A 20,812-nucleotide genomic window follows, 5' to 3' on the forward strand; every position below is an offset into this window, starting at 1 on the left:
GGTGGTAAAACTGAGGGGTCTGCAGCAGCAGCTGACCAGACGAGCTGTCTTCCTGGTGTATAAAAAGCAAACCTCTTCTGCAAGTAAATGGGACCCAGCCCATAGAGGGCCCTATGTGCAATAGTTAGCATTTTAAATTTCAATCAGGATTCTTCTGGTAGGCAGTGTAAGGAGCGCAGATGAGTGCGCACACTGTGCCTAGATGTTAAACCCAGGAGCAATCTGGCTGCTGAGTTTTGAACAACTTCCATTTTCTTGGTAAGAGAAACCAGGCTGCTGACCAGAAGGGCATTTGCGTAGTCCCATCGGGACAAAATAAGGGCACGGATCACAGTTTCTCTGGCACTACCAGGCAGAAAAGGAAGAATCTTCCTCAAGGTTTTCAAGATGCCAAAGCAGGTGCCGGCCAGTCTTTTTACTTGTGTGGAGAAGTTCAGGTTTTCGTTGAACCAGACGCCGAGATTTTTGGCGGCGCCTTTGTCCGCAGTAGGTCGGGGAAACCCGGGCGGCCAAAGCCTTTCCTTAAAGTTCGTTTAAACAAGCCATAAAGAAGCACTTCCGATTTACCCTCATTACATTTTAGCTGAGCATTCGCCAGCCACTGAAAGACCGAGGACAGACAATGTTGGGCCACCACTATTGAGTCATCCTCCTTGCTCCAGAGAACAGAAGCTGGGTATCGTCTGCATATGCCATCACTTTGGCCCCTAGTGACTCCGCAAGATAAACCAGCGGAGTCACATAGATGTTAAAAAGCAAGGGGCTAAGTGCAGACGGCACAGGCATGCCGCCTCGGGATGGTGACTTTCGGTACACTGAGATACGGGCATCTTAAGTGCTGAGCAGTTGCGCAGCCTGCGATGATGCCCCGTCCTGGCGGTCCGGACTGCTCAGGATTTGTGTGCCCTGCTGGACCACAGTGTAGGCCAGAGCCAGCGGGCAACACGGGCCTACCGCCACATGGTGTCACTTCCCAGATCACAGAGATAGTGGCACCTCAAGGGCTGAGCGGGTGTGCAGCCTGCGATGATGCCGGGTGTACTGGTATGTCCTCTGCCATGGTTAAATCAAGACCCATAATCAAATGTGAGACCTGGTGGGCCGCCGAGCGGGGCTGCATGATGTGGAACGTGTCACATTCGCTGGCCCCGGGCTTGGGGCTTGCACCGGCACGTGGTGGGCCCTCATTGCCACACGCCGGTGGCGGAAGGTGAGCAGTGAGGCCTGGATGCACAGGGGCAGGCATGCATCGCTGGGCGGCTGGAGGGGCTGGGGTGCAGCTGCCTGGGTGCACAGGGGCGGACAGGCGATGGTGGTGTGTGCACTTGTATGTACTTTGCCATTCTTGTATCTGGATTATGTTTGAGATGAGGGATCTGTTTCAGATGAGGGACCTGGTGAACTGCACTACATACCAGCATGTGGTTGGCGACACACCGGCGACAGCAGGTGAGCCGTGAGGCCTGGGTGCGCAGTGTCGGCACTCTCTCTCCCTGTCCCTCTCTTCTTTTCTCTGTGTCTCTCTCTCCCTCTCTTTCCGTCTTCCTCTCCCGCCCTCTCTTTCCATCTTCCTCTCTCTCTCCCTCTCTTTCCGTCTTCCTCTCTCTCTCTCTTTCCGTCTTAATCTCTCTCTCTCTCCCTCTTTCTCTCCTTCACTCTCTCTCTGTCCTTTAATGGCCGCATGACACACCTTCTCATGTGGATTTTTGTCTTGAAGGCTGTGTCCTACAGATTGTCCCGAGGAGAGAAGCTATGAGTCTTCATTGATGTTCTATTGAGTAGGGCTGGGCGTAGTACGCAAAGTAGTGCTAGTAGCATGTTCGCACTGTGTAAGATGCCGTTTTCAATTATTGCACAGTGTGGACAAGCATCCGGCACTGTGCAATCATTGAAAATGGCATCTTGCACAGTGCGAGCTCGAGTAGATTTTTCGTGCTGCAGCTTTCCCAATGCGTACTGGTAGTTTCTCATCATGCACGGTCGCGAGCATACGCGACCACTGGCAATGAGAAACCTGACCTCCCCGCCTTGAGAATCTCGCGGGAGGTTTATTTTCCACGCTCGCGATCGGCAACTTGATGTTGCTGATCGCGAACGAGGAAAAAGTCTTGCCAGGTTGTCATTTTTGCTTGCATGTGGTCACCAACTTAACGTTGAGGACCGCGAGCAAACAAAAAATGAGCGCTGCACTATGCTACGCTATCCTACGCGTGTTCGCACTGTGCTATGTGCCGTTCACGTAGTGCGAAGTTTCGCAAACTACGTGAGCGTAGTGTAGTGCTTCGCCCAGGGTTACTATTGAGTCAGCCCTAAGGTAACTATAATTCACGCCCTAGCCATGCACTTCTAATTACCTCACATATTACATCACTCATGACATTTTGTATAACATCATTGATAATATCACTGCAACATTTGCAATGAAATTATTGATGAGAAAACTGTTTATGGCGGGGCACGAGTTACAGTTACCTTAGGGCACGAGATAACTATAACTATGATGGCTGAATATCTATGGCTTGAGTGTGTAAAATCTGAACCTAACTATAACGTCCCTGTAACCTTTGATTTTTTTTCACTGAAAAAACAACGGTAAACGTATCGCTATAGTTACATGAATATGTCAGTGATAACATTAATGTTTTGAACGGAAAAACAACATTAACAATTCACCAGTTATAGTTAGGAGCCCTAACTATAACTTGCGCTCTCGCCATGCACTGCTTATCACCTCACATATAATATCACTCATGACATGTTCTATGACATCCTTTATGGCATCAATGTTGACATCTCAAATGACATCCCTGATGACATCATCCAAGCTTAGTTTTCCGACCTATTGGTGTATAAATTACTATGGCAGTAGAGGTCTGACAGTAAGAACAAAATAGTTCAGGAGAATATCTGCCATCATTACTGCCATCAGACATAATTCCCTTAGGTGTAGAAAGCATGCATTATGTGCAACATTGACCCTATACCATATATTTTACAGATAGCATAATTCACATTAATAATCAACCACAGATATATAGGATACTATCAGTGAGTACGGTGTTCAATCTGTACACAACTGTTGAGAGAAAACCAAGTTCCTAAAAGTAGTGAATGACAGTTTCAAAACAATTGACCTATGGGCAGCTTTTATCTGTATCAAACACCTGAAACTCACAAACCTACATTAAGAAATGAAGTTGATATCAATAGAGAACTGGGTATTGTAAACAGCGCTTACTCTATGGAGAGAGTTTATTTTGTACCACACTGTTTGCAAACAGTGAAACTTTCATAAGAAACACTCCACAGAGTACTAGAAAGTATCTACTAAGAAGAGTGCACACTGTCTACAACATTTACTAAAAATATCCAAGATCTGAAGGTGCTAAACATCCTACTATGTGGACCCTTTAACACCTTCGACGCTCATGACGAGCTGAGCTCGTCATGAGCCATGGCGCTCCGGTGCTCATGACGAGCTCAGCTCGTCATGGCCGTGGAACGCTCAGTTGCGGGGAGAATTTGCCCGCTGTGCTGAGCGTTCCACGGGAGCCAATGCACCTGTGACGAGCAGAGCTCGTCATGAGCACCAGAGCGCCGTAGCTCTTGACGAGCTGAGCTCGTCATGAACATGGGGGCGCTGTGCGTGTCCCTCTCCCCCCAGCACAGCGGGGGAATAACCCCCGCAGCGAAGGGGTTATACTGTTAGGCACATGTATCTAGGCTAGACGAGGTGCACACAGTCTTTCAAGTTATGTAGAAATTGACATGCTGACACAATTCTGTCCAATAACTCAAGCCTGGTCATAAAACTTAGTATCAATACGTAGAATCTTCCTCCTGTTGAAAACATTTCTGAAGAACCAAAAAACGTGGGTGGAACAAAATGAACACAAGTCATCTATCACATGTGCACAGAGTTACTCTTAAATAGAAAGATTTATAACATGTTCAATATCTCTCCACAACTATGGTGCATTAGGAGCAGATGTATCTTGTAAATACACCCTTACACCCTGATGCTGTATAAAATGTGGTAGACAAATAATATGTTACTTACCCACCACTATGTTGCCAGCGGCAGGAGCATTTTTGAACTTAGACTTGATGTTTGCTCCAGCTTGGCGGGAGATTTAAAAATGCGCCTGCCTGCTGGCAACATACTTAAGATCAGCTTCCCTGCTCGCAGTGATGCGGACAGGGAAACAGATCTAAAAATTGCTCCCTCCTGCAGGTAGCAGCATTATTATCTTCTCCTTGAGTGCGGTAGCAGTCAAAGCTCCCGCTAAATGCGAGAAGGTAGCTGGGGCTGTGGGGGCCTTGAGAGCAAACACAGGTTTCCTTACCTGTGCCACTGCAGGCATGAAAACTGCTATGTTCCAGGGGTGGGCTACCCAGGACATAACGAGTGAGCCAGCCCCGGAGGATAGAGTTGCCAGGGCCATAAATGGCTCAGGGAGGGGGCTCCTCTCCCTTAAAGAAATCAGCCCAAGAGTGGGCTTCCCAGGGCCTTTTGTGGCTTGAGTAGTGGGGACACGTGGCCCCCCTCCTCTTTCAGTTACATGTTAGCCATGGAGGTGGGTTCCCCGGGGCCCTTTGATTCTCAGGGAAGAGGGCCTGGTGCCCGCTCCCCATGTTCTTACATTTCTGCTCTGGAGGTCTGCTCCCCGGGGCCTCATGAGGCTTGGGGTCCTCTTCCCCATTTAATGAAGTTTAGGCCCCGGGCTTGGGCTCCCCAGGGCATTTTGAGGTCAGGGGACAGGGGCCGCAAGGTCTCCACTCCTATAGTATAAACCTTTGGCTCCGTGGGTGTGCTTCCCAGGGTCTCTTGAAGCTCTGGTTTGGGGGCTGCAAAGCCCTCCCTATTTCATAGAGATTTGGACCCAGGGTTGGGCTCAACTGGGCCTCTTGAGGTTCAGGACAGGGTGCCACGCAGCCACCCTCCCCTTCATGTACACAGCCCCAGGGCTGGGCTCCCCGGAACATAATGTAAATAAATGTGGCCCGTCTGCCATTTTATTTTTGACTCCCACTAGTGTCTCGCAGGATTGCTGTATTTTTTACCATTTTTCTTCTTCTTTTTTGGCCCCAGGGGGTGCCCCTCAGGTTCTCCCATGGGACATAAGGAGTTAGGGTACCCCAACACTGCCCCATATATCTCATGTTGCTGGTAGCCAATCAGAGCGCTCGCTCTTGTGGGATTCAGAGTTCCGCAGGAGGGAGATGGCACAAAGGCAGATAAAGCTCCCCGGGCCAATCAGAACACTCTATTTTTAAATTTGTGCTCTTGCAAGAGTCTCTGAGACACTCACAAGCCCAAACGTCCAAATGTCTATATTTTTTCCCTTAATATCTCAATAAATACAAAACGGATTTGCACCAAATTACAAAAAGAACAATCTGTGGACCAAGATCTAGTTTCCGTTCAACAGTTTTTGCTGTAGCCTTGTCTAAAGAAGTCTATGGAAAATGCATGGGTAGTTTGTGTTTTGGGACCCCTCTTCTTGGCCCTGCTTGATGGAGCATCCCCAAAACTTTCCAGGAAAGTGCTGAGGTAGATTAACTTTTATTTTGAAAAGGGTTGGAATGATTAGTCAAACAGGGCCAAAGTTATTAGCAAACCATAAAACACTCTCCATCAATGGAAAAGCAGACCTGAATATAACTACCTAGTGGCAACCACTACTAGGTAATATATATATTCACTGAAGAAAAAAAGGTTAATTTAACGTTATAGTCAGGTGAAATGTTCAGTAACAACATAACGTTTTAAACTAAAATAAACAAAGATATCCACCAGTTATAGGTCTCTGTAGTAACTATAACGTGTGCCACAAGCTAATTTTAACTTGTGCTCCACCATGCAGTTTTCTCATTATTAATTTCATTGCAAGTGTTGAAGTGATATTACCGATGATGTTATACAAGATGTCATGAGCGATGTAATATGTGGGGTAATTAGCAGTCATTACAAGGGCGTGAATTATAGTTACTTTAGGGCACAGTTATAGTTACTAAAGATAACTATAAATGATGAATTTCAGTGTTTTTTTGTTTAAAATGATAGGTTGTAACTTAACATTTCAGCTAACTATAACATTACTTTAATCTTACGATTTTTCAAAGAATTTCTAGGCTTTTTAAAAACACAAAGTTACATTTTGTTGCCGTACATAAAGCCAACCCCTGACACATATGATGGGTGTGCGTAGTAGGGTGTGGGGAGTTAGTTGCCCCTCTGAGACTTCTCCCCAGGGAGATAGTGGTTTATGGGGAGAGACTGGCCTCTCTGCTCAGACCTTTACCCAGGGTGATAGCTGTGTGTAGTAGCTCGAGCAGGGGAAGGTTGAGCAATAGGTTTTTGTTGCAGGAAGTTGTGAGCACCTCCCCAGATTGGACTTAGTGTTTTGGGCTTGGGTGGGGACGCTTTTTGATTACCTCCTTGCATACTCCAGTTTGAACCAGTTCAGGGAGCCCTTGGCTCCTGCTCTGGCACAAAAATGAACAAAGGACATGGGAGTATGCTCCCCTCTGACCAGCCCCTCCTCTGGGAGGGACCCCTGAGTCGTCCTAACCCCTTGCCTAGGGTATGTAAGGGCTTACCTGTGGGTGAGTCCTCAGATTCTTCGTGGGACAAGACTCAAGCCTGAAAACAAGCTACGCTTTGATTGTCTGGATACTTGGACCACGCTAGACTTCACCTGGAACTGAAACTGCATCAAGAACGACTCCTGCTGCTTCTAGTCTCGCTATATAATATATATCTAAATAGATATATATATTGGTTTGTCTAAGGCGTTCCTTTATTGGGGTAGTGGGGCAGACAGGGGTCAGGCAGTAGTGCTGATTCTGCTTGACCTGTCTGCCGCCTTTGACACGGTCAACCATAACATCTTGTTGAGGAGGCTGAGTGAGGTGGGAGTCACGGGGGCGGCCCTGAGATGGTTCCACTCCTTTCTCTCAGTGAGACAGCAAGCAGTATCCCTTCCTCCTTACCAATCTGCCTTTACTCCTGTTCCTCATGGGATACCTCAGGGCTCGGCCATCAGCCCCATTCTCTTTAATGTTTATTTGAGACCCCTGCTGAAGATCATCAAGCGTTATAATATTAAAGTCATCAATTACGCTGATGACGGGGGCGTGGCTAGGCACGCAATGGCGGAGGACGCACTAGGGTAGAGCTCCGTGCTAAGCTCCCCTTCCCTGAGCCGTTTCTCCGCCACATTTAACCCTAGCCGCCCGAAACTGCTGGCAGACCTTCCCGGAGCTCTCCTCGGCAATCTGGCCGACTTTTGATTCGGGGCTACGACGGGGCTGACCCCGACCTATCCTGTGGACCTCCCGCGGGATCTGCTGACACCTGACCGGCGGGGCAACCACGGGGGACCGAGGCTTGGGCCCAGCTCAAAGGCCCCAACTGGTAGGCCACACCACACTGTCTGCAGCCCCCTGGCCGGCTGCTGCTGCGCTGGGAGCGACCTCCGGTGGCCCGGCGATCGCCTCGACTCGTTGCAGGACTCCAGCGGAGGGCCCGGACCAAGCGGAAAGCGGGCCCCCAGCCCCCACTTCGCGGCCGCCGCGCGGCTGCTGCCCTGCGAGTTGGAGGGCTCCCTGGTCTTCCTGACGACACACCTGGGGCACACTTGGGGCGGACGAGGAGTGGAGATAGACCCCGGAGAGGCGCCGGTGGCGTGGCGGCCCCGACCAGCGGGGGCTCCTCTCCGAGACACTGTGCAGGCATCGGAGCCACGCGGCGAGTCCCTCCTGCGCCCATCAGCATAGAGAAGCCCGCGCGGAGCGACAGCCCAGGCATTGCGACCCCAAGACCCACAGAGGGGCAGACCGCCCCCCCCTCGCCTGGCCGCCACGCCGCTGCCGGAGGCAGACTGACCGCCCCCCCCTGAGACGGAGACGCGCGACGGTGCGCTCCGCGCCGGGCCCGCCTGCGGGGCCCCCCCACGGGGACAATAACTGCCTGAGGGACAGCGAGGCACACGAGAGGCTGTGACCCGGGCCGGAACTGGTGCCCAGACCCGTTCACGCCGCCTGGACCCTTTGGACCCGCGCACCGTGCTGGCCCCCCCCCGGCCCCCACTACAACTGGGGCGGAGTGGCAGGGCCGTGACCCGCTGGCGCTCCGGGGGACGCCCGGCGCGGCCGCAGACCGCCGGGGTCGACGGGGAGGACGGGACCCCCCCGTCCGCGCCGAGGCCCCCACACAAGGCCACCCGCTGGAGGGCCCCCCCCCTCAGGGGACAACAAAGACGACCTAACCTGAGGGACCAGCTGGCACCCGCGGGGCCCCAACCCAGGAGCGCAGCACTTCAGGGGACACCATCACTGGAGCAGCACCGGGGGCCGACCCTGCAGGACGGGCGCCACCCGCACATGTCCGGGGGAGTGCGGACCCGCACTGGGACTGGAGGGGCCCCGCCGAAGGCAAAGACGGGCAAACAGGTACACAAAATGGCCGCCGAGCAACTGGCCGCGAGGCTCGACAGCGTGCTGGCAGCGGTGGAACGGATGGAGCAGTCCCTCCAGCAAACTAGAACCTCCTTGGAGTCCAAAATTGATGGGGTCGCAGTGGACCTGACCCTCCTGCGTGATGACCATAGGAAATTGTCTGACCGAACCAAGACCCTGGAAGGCGCAGTGAAGGAGATCGAGCCCAAAGTCACTCAGACAGACAGGCAAGTGCAGGACCTCCTGAACAGAGTGGAGTACCTGGAGGACAGGGCTGAGGACGCGGAAGGGAGGGCGAGGCGCAACAACATTAGACTTGTGGGGGTTCCTGAGAAATGGGAAGGGGCCCGCCCGGCCGAGCATGTGGAAGAATGGCTGCGGCCACTTTTGCCTGAAGGCTCGTTGTCACCGCACTTCGTCGTGGAGCGCGCACATCGGGTGCCAACGAGGCCCTATACCACCGGTGCCAACCCGAGGCCGTTGCTCTTCAGGATACTGAACTATAGGGACAGAGACACGGTGCTGCGAGAGGCACGGCGATTGGGCGAGGTACGCATAGACAACGCGTCGATCATGTTCTTCCCCGACTACACCATCCAGGTGCAGCGCCAGAGGCACGATTTCATGGAAGTGAAGAGGAGACTGCGCACCGCGGGCCTCAAGTACTCCCTACTATTCCCTGCCAAGCTGAGAGTGGTGGCGGGTGACAGCACTTACTTCTTCAGCACGCCTGAGGAGGCCAACGAGTGGCTGGACGGGGGCACGGACACAGCACCAAAACACTCTCGCGGGGGCGAGACGAGGACCAGGCCGCGAGGACCACGACGACGCCGCAGGCACAGGACCCAACAGTCTCAGCACACGGGGGAGGGGGCGGGACACTCCCCCACGCTGGACCAGATGCTCCGAGAACAACGCGATGCACTGCAGAAGGTCTCCCAAATAAGCACCTCATCCTCCCATGAGACGGCCCAGGAGGACGGCCAACAGCCGGTACCTAGCGACGACGACGAGGCCATATACGGGATCCCGAACTCGTAGATCTCGGTGGAACTGCCCATCGTCACGCCGCAAACCTCAGACCTGATCCACTGACCCTACGGGGGATGCCTGCACTGGCCTTGCCGCGACGAGGGAAGGGTTGGCAGTGGTCGCCTGGACGATGATGCGCAATTGACGCCCGCCACTGCTGGAGACACCTCCCATCCCCCCCCCCCCCTCCCCCCCTGCCAGCTGACCGGACTGTGGACACCTGGAACTGTGAGTACTGCCCTTATGGCACTGGTGGTGAGCTGGGAAGGCACTGAGGGGGTGGTCTTTCAGCACGCATTTTCGCCTGGCCGCACACAGGATGGGCAACTTGGAGCATCGGACCGCAGTGGGCGGCCACTAACGTCCTGTATTGAATGGCTCAGGGAAGCGGCCTGCTTCCCCTAAACTGACTATATATCCATCCTGCCGAACTTGTGCTTAGCACACACTGCCCCTTAAACAAAGTAAGACTGTTCCTCTCTCCTGAGAGTATGGACGGTGGCCCGTTCCGCCACTGCCCTTATGGTATTTTAGCGGGGATAGCCCGCTGTTGGTTGTTGTTCTTTACTGTTTTTTTTCCCTGTCCTTATGTTTTTCCAAACTTTGCTGAGTGTACTGTGGGGGGTGGGAACGGAAGAGCTGGGAGAGCCACTGCTGGGGCCTTTGGTGGTGCCGCTACTATTGGGAGGGTCAGGGGGGAATGTGTATTGCTGCAATGTCTGCCATAAAAATATGCACATGGAACATTAGAGGTATGCACACACCCGCGCGCAGGTACCAAATCTACTCCTACTTGAAGAGGCAGAGCGTGCAGGTCGCGCTATTGCAGGAAACACACCTGAGTGGGGCGGAGGTGACAGCGCTGAGGCGGAGATGGAGGGGACAACTGTATGCCACCGAATACTCCTCGTACGCCCGCGGGGCACTGCTGTGGGTAAAGCCGGGAACCCCCTTTGTGATGTCAGACGTTCACATAGATGCGGAGGGGAGGTATGTCCTGGTGAAGGGTCGCATAGATGGGCAACCAGTGGTCCTGGCGTCCATTTAGGCTCCAAACACGGATCAGGGCACCTTCCTGGCGCGTATCTCAGAGAAATTAGCGCCCTGGCACGGCGTCCCATGGATCCTGGGAGGCGACTATAACGCGGTACTAGACCCAGTGCTGGACCGTTCGGTCCCGCCGAGGCCAGAGGCGACGTCCCAGGGGGCCAGAGGACACTCACACAATGGGCGACGCAGTGGGGTCTGAAAGATGCATGGCGTGCGCACAATCCGAACACTAGGGTGTACTCATACTTCTCGGGAGCACATGCATTACATGTTCGCCTCGACAGATACATGGTGTCAGCGGACATGTTGCCCCATATCACTGACTCTCAATACCTGGGTAGGACACATTCAGATCACAACCCCCATACACTGCACATGGCCTGGGAACGCCCGCACCCACCGATCCCCACGTGGCGATTGCAACCTGCATTACTGCTAGATGGCCCCTTTAGAGATTCCCTGCAGGCCAGCGTAGCGCAATACTTCGAGGACAATTCAGATACAGCATCCTCCCCGAGAGTAGAGTGGGATGCATTCAAGGTGGTGGTACGGGGACATTGCTTGAGCACTCAGGGGAGCATACGGCGGAAGCTGGAGGAGGACTTGCGCAAGGTGGAGGCGGACCTGCTCGGCGGGGAGCAGGAGGCGGTGGAGGGTGCAGGTGACCGGCTGCAGGCGGCCCGGGCGGAGCACGAAACGCTACTGGAACGGCTGCGGCATGTCAACTTTGCGGCCCATTCGGCGCGAGTACACCAACACGGTGACAAGCCTGGTAGACTATTGGCCTGGTTAGTCAGGCAGGAGGAACGCACGGAGCCGGTCTCCGTCATCCGCACGCCTGAGGGAGCACTAGTGTACACCCAAAACAGGATACACCAAGCGTTTGTGGGACACTATCGGGCCCTATACAAATCGCAACTGAGAGTAACTGCGGCCTACATAGCAGAATACCTGGCGGACATCCCGCTGCCCTCCCTTATAGGCCCGCAGCAAGACGCCCTGGGGGCGCCATTCTCCGCGGAAGACATACGCGAGGCCATTTTCGCACTGTCCAACGGCAAATCACCTGGCCCGGATGGACTGCCTGCCGAATTTTTTAAGGCGTGTTCAGACACGCTGGTTCCGGAGTTGCTCAAATTGTACAATGCTGCAATGGAAGAATCAGCACTCCCAGACTCGCTTAACGAGGCAAACCTGGTCTCGCTGCTGAAACCAGGCAGAGATGGCGCACTCATGGGGTCCTATAGGCCGTTGGCCATGCTAAATACTGACTATAAAATTTTCACCTCCCTCCTGGCCCGCCGCCTGGCCCTGGAGGCACCAACTCTGGTGCACGCAGATCAAAACGGCTTCATGCCGGCGCGGTGCACGTCTCGTAATTTACGCCGCCTCTTCCGGATTCAGGAACCGGCTCTGACGCATTGGCCTAGAGCGGGGTGCCTGGTCCTGGACCTGGAGAAGGCCTTCGACTCGGTAGAATGGCCATACCTGGGAGCCGTGCTGGACAGATTCGAGGTGGGTGAGGCATTTGCTGACATGGTCGGACTGCTCTACCAGAGACCCAGTGTCCGAGTGAGGACGGGAGGGCTGCTGTCGGAGAAGATCGGGGTGCGTAGAGGCACCAGGCAAGGCTGCCCCCTGTCGCCCCTCCTCTTCTCCTTAGCCATTGAACCACTAGCGGCTCTGCTACGAGACAGAGGAGCGGAATGGGGGATCCCACTGGCTGACGGAACGCACATAGTCTCACTCTACGCAGACGACCTGCTGCTTTATGTGCGGGACCTCACCGCGGTGCCAGCCGAGCTATCGGACGTCTTCCAGACCTTCGCAGAGGTCTCGGGCCTCAGGGTCAATTGGGACAAGTCCGGGGCATACTCGTTCAGCAGTGACCAGGAGGAATGCGATGTGCATCTTGGAGGGGCCAGGCTCGCTTGGTACCCGACCACGTTTAAATACCTGGGGCTACACATCTATAGGGACCCACAGGACTTACTGGAGGGCAACCTGGTGCGCGCCATTTCTTCTCTGCGAGCTCAGATGTCCTTTTGGAAAACCCTTCCGCTGAACGTGCCCAGCCGCATAGCTCTTACTAAAATGATAGCGCTCCCTAGGCTGCTATATCACTTCGCGAATATCCCCACGTATGTCCCCACGCGGATATTCCGCGATCTGGAATCAATGCTTCGTGGCTTGATCTGGAACACGGGGCGACCTCGAGTGGCGCTGGCTAAACTGTACTCCCCGACCGCGGAGGGAGGAATGGCTGTCCCCAACATGGAGTTGTATTACCTGGCCGCACAGCTCCAATGGGTGACGTACTGGCTCAACGATGCACATCTGGACGATACGGCCACTGCGGACTACCAGTGGACGCATTCCCGGATCTGCGCCCTGTTTCACCCATTGACCAAAGGACCCCGTCCCCTGCCCATGCATGTGGCCGTGGCCCGCAAATGTTTTCTCCGCAGCCTGAAGCTGACGCACACTACCAGACCATATGCTCCCGCCCTCCCCCTGCTGGGCACCCCCAGGAGGAGCGGGATGGTTACGCCGCGCAATCTGGAACACTGGGTCACGGCTGGAGTAGAGACCATGGGTGACCTGTATGTTGACGGGGCCCTGCTCTCATTCGCGGAGTTATCTGACACCACGGGACTCCCGGCCGGGCAGTTCCTACTCCATGCGTCGGTACTGCGGGCATACACTGACTCCTGGGGTGACATCCAGGTTGAGCCGCCGATGCACCACCTGGTCCAATATCTACATGTAATGGGCAGAGGATCGCACATCACGCATTGGTTAGCGCAGGCGCTTCTCATCCACACGCAAACACCCACACAGCAGATCAGGGCTAAGTGGGCGGCGCACCGTGGGAGGGATTGGACGGATAAGGAGTGGAACATGGTACTAGCTAGCCCCGTAAACATCCCCCGCAACTCCCGCTTCCGCATCATCCAACTGTACATATTGCACCAGGCATACCTAACGCCAGATAGAATAAACAGATACTTCGCGATCGACACTGCCGTGTGTCCCAGATGCGACCTGTTGGGCGCAGATATCCTGCACGTGCTTTGGCACTGCCCAACCCTGACCACGTACTGGGGGGAGGTGACCTCACTCCTGAACCACAGCACGGGCCCGGGCCTGCCAGACACATGGGAGGCGTGCATTCTCGGACTCTATAACAGAACCAAACTGAACAAAACACAGGCACGATTCTGGGATTTGGGCCTCATCACGGCCAAACGGCTGCTTACGCGACACTGGAAACGGCGGGAACCGCCTACCCCAAAACACTGGTTCGCATCCTTTACAAACTGGGCCAGGGCGGAAGGCACGGCGCTCCACCGGGAAGAAATAGCGGGTCTGCGGCAGTTCCCGATAGCACAGCTCTGGGATGGCATCCTGGGGACCATGCAGGGGGAGGGCACTGCCAGAGGGCTCACGTAGAATAAGTGAAACCGGAGGTGGGTCACAGAGGCTAATGCTGTATCGCAGGAACCACCGCAAGCGACGCCCCCCCCCCCCCTCCTGACACAGACAAGAATCAGCCAGCGCGTAGACCTCGGATACGACCCAACGCCAATGCGGGCGCCCATCAGCAGCCATTGCCCAGCAGCGCGCCCCAAGCACAGAGTTGCTGACATCGCCCCCGCAAGCACACTCCACCCCCCCCCCCCACCCACTTTCACATATATGTTTACATGTTTACAGTATCGGACCCCTGCTCACAGACGGTGGCCTCCCTGACCCCCCGTGTTGAAGTGGGTAGGAGCCACTGGCGGCACTACAGACGGCGACTGCAGGCGTAGACGCCGATAGCCACACCGACAGCGAGGCTCCTCCACCTGATTGCAACATGCTCCACTAACAAGGCCGGCGACCGATGACACATCATGGCCCACAGGGGCTGTCCCACTCTAAGTTCAGGCACACTTGCGCACACACACCTCTGACCTCCAGTTGCACTGTAACAGCATCGGCAAACAACACACCGATCAGAGGTGGTTCCTACTAACACCGTGCAGGTGGGGCGGACTTCGAGTGGGGAAGTCGCGAAAGGAACATTGGGACATACCGATACGAACTGTTTTGTTTAGTTTGCCGATTTCATGGCTAAGTTCTAGGAAAAAAAAAAGAAAAACAAGGCGTCATTTATGGACTTTTCCTTTCTAGACTTACGAATATGTGACTATCTTATCCATGTCCTAGCACACCGGGGACACGAGGGACGCAATGACATGCCCTTTTATGATGACCCACACCCTCACGATTCACCGTTCATTTGCAGCCGGCCCGCAGGGTTGTAGGCTTTGCTATATGTACTGTACCTTTGAACACTAATAAACGTCTTAAAAAAAAAAAAAAAAAAAAAAAAAAAAATCAATTACGCTGATGACACTCAACTCATTCTCTCCCTGGAGGGAGAGCAGTCCATCTCAGCAGAAGAGTTTCATAGATGTTTAGGAGATATGACACAATGGCTGAAGGAGAATTCCCTACAATTTAACATTGCTAAGACTGAACTGATGCATGTTAAAACGCATAAGAACAGGGAAGGGCCGCCCATGAATCTGTGGCCACCAGAGTTCCCCAACCCCGGCTTGCCGGTAAAAACAGTTCGCAACCTAGGGGTCACATTTGACTGTGACCTCTCTCTGGAGGTGCATGTGGGGAAAGTGGTGAGCTGCTGTCTGGGGATTATGCGCTCTTTGAGGAAGATCTTTCCCCTCCTACCATCTCAAGCCCGTGCCCTAATTGCACGCAGTACCATACTCAGTCGGGTAGATTATTGTAATGCTCTACTCCTTGGATCCCCCAAATTCCTGCTAGACAGGCTCCAGCGGGTTCAATCTGCTGCGGCTAGGTTGGTACTGGGCTGGTCAAGGCGGACCTCTGCCTCTGGAGCACTTTCGGAGCTGCATTGGTTGCCAGTGGCACAGAGAGTTACATTTAAATCTCTATGCCTAGTTTTTAAAGCCCTGCACGGAAAAGGTCCAATCTCTTTTCAGCAAATGTTTGAGTGGTACGTTCCGGGCAGAGAGCTTCGCTCTTCGAAAGGAATGTTAGTAAAAGTACCACGCTTCAACAAAGTCAGGGCAGGGGGCACGTGATATTTTTACAATTGTAAAAGATTTGTCCCACCCTGTATGCGCCAACAGTAATATCAAACCTTCACAGGAACTATGTGATGGTTTGGCCTCCTTCTTTCAGGAAAAAATTTCCAAACTTATAGAAAGCATGGAGGATGCCCCCTCTTCCATAGTGCAGCACCAAAGCAGCATGGAGAATGGAAAGAAGAGTGAAGAAATGGATGAACACCTAATACCAGGGGCTATTTTGGATAAATTCGATACCCCCTCAGAGCAAGAGTTCGCGCAATTAGCCCTTAATGTAACATCTGGATCCCCACTGGATCCTCTACCCCACAAAATAGTAAAATAATTTGGGGCTGAATTCTTTCCTGTACTCTGTCAGCTATGTGTCCCTCGGCTAAAGAAATCTAATCTGGACCCCAACTGCCATAAAAACTACAGACCTATTTCACTCCTGCCGTACCCAGTTAAGATCATGGAACGGCTGGTCAGTAGGTCTTTGTCCCTCTTCCTGGAAACTAATAACATCCTTGAAGAGGAGCAATTTGGGTTCAGACCACCCAATGGAACCGAGTCAGCCTTACTGATTGTCCTGGATGACCTAAGAATGAGGGCGGACAGGGGAGAATCAGCTATTCTGATTCTGCTTGACCTGTCCACCGCATTCGACACGGTGAGCCACGACATCCTGCTGACAAGGTTGAAAACCTTTGGAGTAGAGGGTACGGCACTTGACTGGCTCCGCTCTTACCTGACAGATAGATGGCAGGCAGTGGCATTGCCCCCGTACCAGTCTGAGTGTGCTACGGTCCCACATGGGGTCCCCCAGGGGTCTGCGATCAGTCAGATCCTTTTTAACGTCTATATGCAGCCCCTGATGGGCATCATCAAGGCTCACGGCATTAGCGTGATCAACTATGCGGATGACACGCAGCTGATGATTTCCCTTGATGGTGCCCATGCAGAATCACTTGAGACTTTCCATACCTGCATATTGAAAATGGCAACCTGGCTAAAAAGAAACTCACTACAGTTTAACAGCAGCAAAACTGAGATAATGCAATGCAAAGTGGGAAGAATAGCCAGAAACCTGCCTGTTGGCTTTTGGCCTCTAGACTCAGGTGAGCCGTTGACACCAGTAAAAACGGTGCGGAATTTGGGGGTCAGCCTCAATGACAACCTGAGTCTGGAGACCAACGTCAACAGACAGGTGAGCAGCTGCTTCGCCCTAATGCGGGGCCTCCGAAAGTTGCTGCCCCTACTTCCAGCACACACCAGAGCAACCGTGGTCAGGAGCACTATCCTCAGCCGCCTGGATTACTGTAACGCTCTGTTACTGGAATCTCCTGCCTATTTGATTTCCAGACTCCAGAGTATCCAGGCGGCAGCTGCGAAGATGATACTTTCTCGAGGACGTTGGTCCTCTACCTCCCTGGCTCTGGCTGAGCTGCACTGGCTGCCCGTTCACCAGAGGATCCGGTTCAAATCCCTATGCACCGTTTTCAAGGCAGCACATGGCTTGGGTCCCAAACCTCTTCAGAACAAATTCAAGTGGTATGAACCCACACGGACCCTCCGTTCCTCATCCACTAATCTCCTTAGTATACCTAGGATCAGGAAAGCTACTCACGGTGGCAGAGCCTTCAGCATAGCCGCAGCTCATCTCTGGAATAGCCTTCCCATGGCAATCAGGAAAACCAACGAACTGATGCTTTTCCGCAAAAGGATAAAGACTTGGCTCTTCCCCAAAATCTAACTTCCCTAGAGCTTTCTACTCACTTGCCCTCTATTGTTTCAGTTCTTTAGTCGCACTTTTACAGCGCCAGGATGCCCGTAGGGTTGCAGCGCGCTTTAGAAATGACATAAATAAATAAATAAATAAATAAATAAATAAATAAATGTTTGAGTGGTACGTTCCGGGCAGAGAGCTTCGCTCTTCGAAAGGAATGTTAGTAAAAGTACCACGCTTCAACAAAGTCAGGGCAGGGGGCAGAAGATTCGCGGTGGCCGCAGCTACGCTGTGGAACACTCTACCTCTTGTACTGGGGCAACATGGGGAGCTGCTTGCGTTCAGAAAGAACCTTAAAACATGGCTATTCTCTATGAACTAGCCCTGCGCTTCATCCCCCTCCTGTGCTGTCACGGTCTCAGAGTTACCAGCGCGAAGATCCTGTTAGGTGGTAGTGCGCTTAAGAAATTGGATAAATAAATAAATAAATAAATAGTAGTGTGAGCTGTGTTTTGCTTAAGCATCACTTTTGTGAACTGAGTGATTCCTAACTGTGCCTCGGTGTTAGGTGTGTGTAATGTTCTCTCTTCTGTAAGGTGTTATGTGAGAGGCTTGTGAAGGAGTGTCTGCTGCCGTGAGACCAGGGTCTCCCTTCACTCTGGTGAGCTGCCCCTCCCCCTGGCCTTTGCACACACATTTCTAAATGAACGTCTTCAGCCTCTAGGGCTGTCAGATCGAGGCTTTCCTCACATTCTTTCCCCAGTCCTAAAATTCATAAATATGACATTATCCAGGAGACATCAGCTGCGCGTGGCAGGCGCTGCGGGTGTCCAGCCTGAGGCAGGGTGACTGCAGCTGGCAGGAGCCCACGGTCTGCTGCGTCTCATCCCTGTGACCCAGAGCTCATAAGGGCCAATTAAGGCCTGACAGTCCATTAACGCCGAATCCCGGCGCAGCCATTCTCCCTATTTTCAGGTTATGATTCGGTGGCAGGAATGGCCTTGTATGTTCTGCAGGCACTCTGTTCACATCCGGCAGACTCCCTGCCGGCTGCAGCCAGGCGGCGGGAGGTGCCTGCCAGCCCCAGGTGGGATGAACAATCAATGCTCGGGCGTGAATGTGGGTCAGTGGGTTGGCTGCGTCAGACAGCCATAAAAGCGCTTCAATGTTCAGCGCCGTGCCTCGTAGCGCACAGGAATGCTCCCCAGAAGCCGCTTTGCCTTCTTTTCTGCAGGTTTGTTAGTGAGTTCAGGAATGGTACCTTAACTTACAGAGGTAAAAAGTCGCAAATTCATGGAGAACGCTTTTTAGGAGAACATTGTTAGGGAACAAAGCCTTCTGTACCCTATAATGAGTCATATAATGAGTCATATTCAATAAAGCAACATGGAGGAACCAGTGGGAACGTAAAGCACCAGATCTGGGGCTAGAATACATGTGTAGGTGCAGGACTAACTCTGCAGGGATAGAAGTGCAGGGACATAGCTGCCTGCAGCGGGCACTGCCACTCCTGCTGCTGGCGAGTACCAAGGCTGCGCAGTCTTCCTTACACCTCACGCCGCTTTCTTCCAGGACCGTCCCTGTCTGTCTCATCACCATGCACTCTCGGCCTTCAGCCACATGATCCCGAAGTCTGACTGGGTCATCATTTGTTGGTATTGTCCTCTTCACCCCAACCCCACTTCAAACCAACCTCCTGCACTGAGATCAGTGGTGTTTTGCTGCTCCATCAAACCAAATAAGATGGTTGCTCCTGTCCCTCTGATACTAGAAAGTGTCCAGAAGAGCATCCATCCCACAATCACCTCTTCTCATAAGGGGCTTGCCATGAACCTCAGGAGGGTCTTTAAAGATCTGGGGCCGAGTCACAAACTACATTTTTTGTATGTTTATTAGTACTACAATAATACTCCTACGGCCACATGCATCAATGCTGCCGTTTGCGAATCCTATTTGCGAAAATTAAGGAATCGCAATTAAGGATTCGCAAACGGCAATGCATGATTAATTCGCATTTTTTTTAGCGATTCGGTATTTTTCCTTAATTGCGATTCACAATTTGCGAATTGCAATTAAGGAAAACCCTTCCCATTGATTCCTATGGTCCAGGAGGCCCATAGGAATCAATGGGAAGGCATTTACAATTTGCGAATTTCAATTTGCGAATCGCAAATTGAAAATGCAATTTCAAGGGTGCAGGAAGGGGTCCAAAGAACACTTCCCTGCACCCCTGAAATTAAACTTAACTGCAATTTACACACACACATGTGCCAAGGACATGTGTGTGTGTAAAATGCAACTTTCAAAAATGCATTTTTGTGCATGTTTGAAGGTTTTTGGTAAATTAGCACGAGGTTCAACCTCATGCTAATTTACCCCTTCCAAATTGAAAATTCCCAATTTAAAAATGATCATGCATTGCATTTCAGAAATCTGAAATTGCGATTTCTGAAATGCAATTGCAATTTTACAAATCGCAACATGATTGCGATTCCTAAAATTGCGAAATACATGCTGCATTGCAATTTTGATAATTGCATTCGCAAACGGCCGAAAATTGCGATTCGCACCGTTTGCGAATGCAATTATCGTTGATGCATGTCCCCGCTAATGTATTACGAAATGCTACATGTAAATCTACGTATGAAGGTTCTGCCCTCTCCTCTGTCTCTCCTATCTTTTTCTGTGCAGAAATCTCCACCCCAACTGCAACGTATCCAAACATGTAAGTATACATGTTACTAGTAAATATGGGAGGGACCGAAGGGTGTGGCTGGAAAATGGGAAATACATACTACAAATTGGGAGAAGTAAAGGCAGGAATAAGGAGGGGTTAAGGAAGGAGTAAACAGGTGTTTAGGGAGAGGTGTGCATCAACCCACAAAAGAGTAAGACCATTCCCATTCATAAACTGCACTTATATGGTGACTATAACCAGCAGGCAGGGTCTTAAAATAAAACCCCATGGGAAACCATGTTAAATCAAAGTAAAATATTTAAACTAGTTACATATAAATACATGTAATTTAATATTAAAATCTCTACAAATAAAATAAGTTTTATTTAAATGTAACTTTTTTTTGTTTTAGTTTTTTTTGTTGACAGGCTGACAAGGGAAAAATTCATCAATACATTAATACATAAGTTTACATACATAAATTTTATCATATAGCATTGATACATGAGTTTACATACATAAATTACATCATATAACATATAATAAAGCGAGTAGGCCATGAGATATGGAGGAAAAAAAAGGGAAACAGTAGTATCTTCTTTCAATAAACATACAAATTATGTACAAATTATGTTGTCCAGGGAAAAAAAAATAAAAATAAATAAAAATAAAAAAAGGAAAAGGATCATAGCCAAATCATTCCATGAGAGATCCCCAATTTTTTTCGTGCTTTCTCAATGTGCGTATTCCCCTAATGTTTGC

Source organism: Lissotriton helveticus, chromosome 4_2 (assembly GCF_964261635.1).
Source record: "Lissotriton helveticus chromosome 4_2, aLisHel1.1, whole genome shotgun sequence".
NCBI lineage: Eukaryota > Metazoa > Chordata > Amphibia > Caudata > Salamandridae > Lissotriton > Lissotriton helveticus.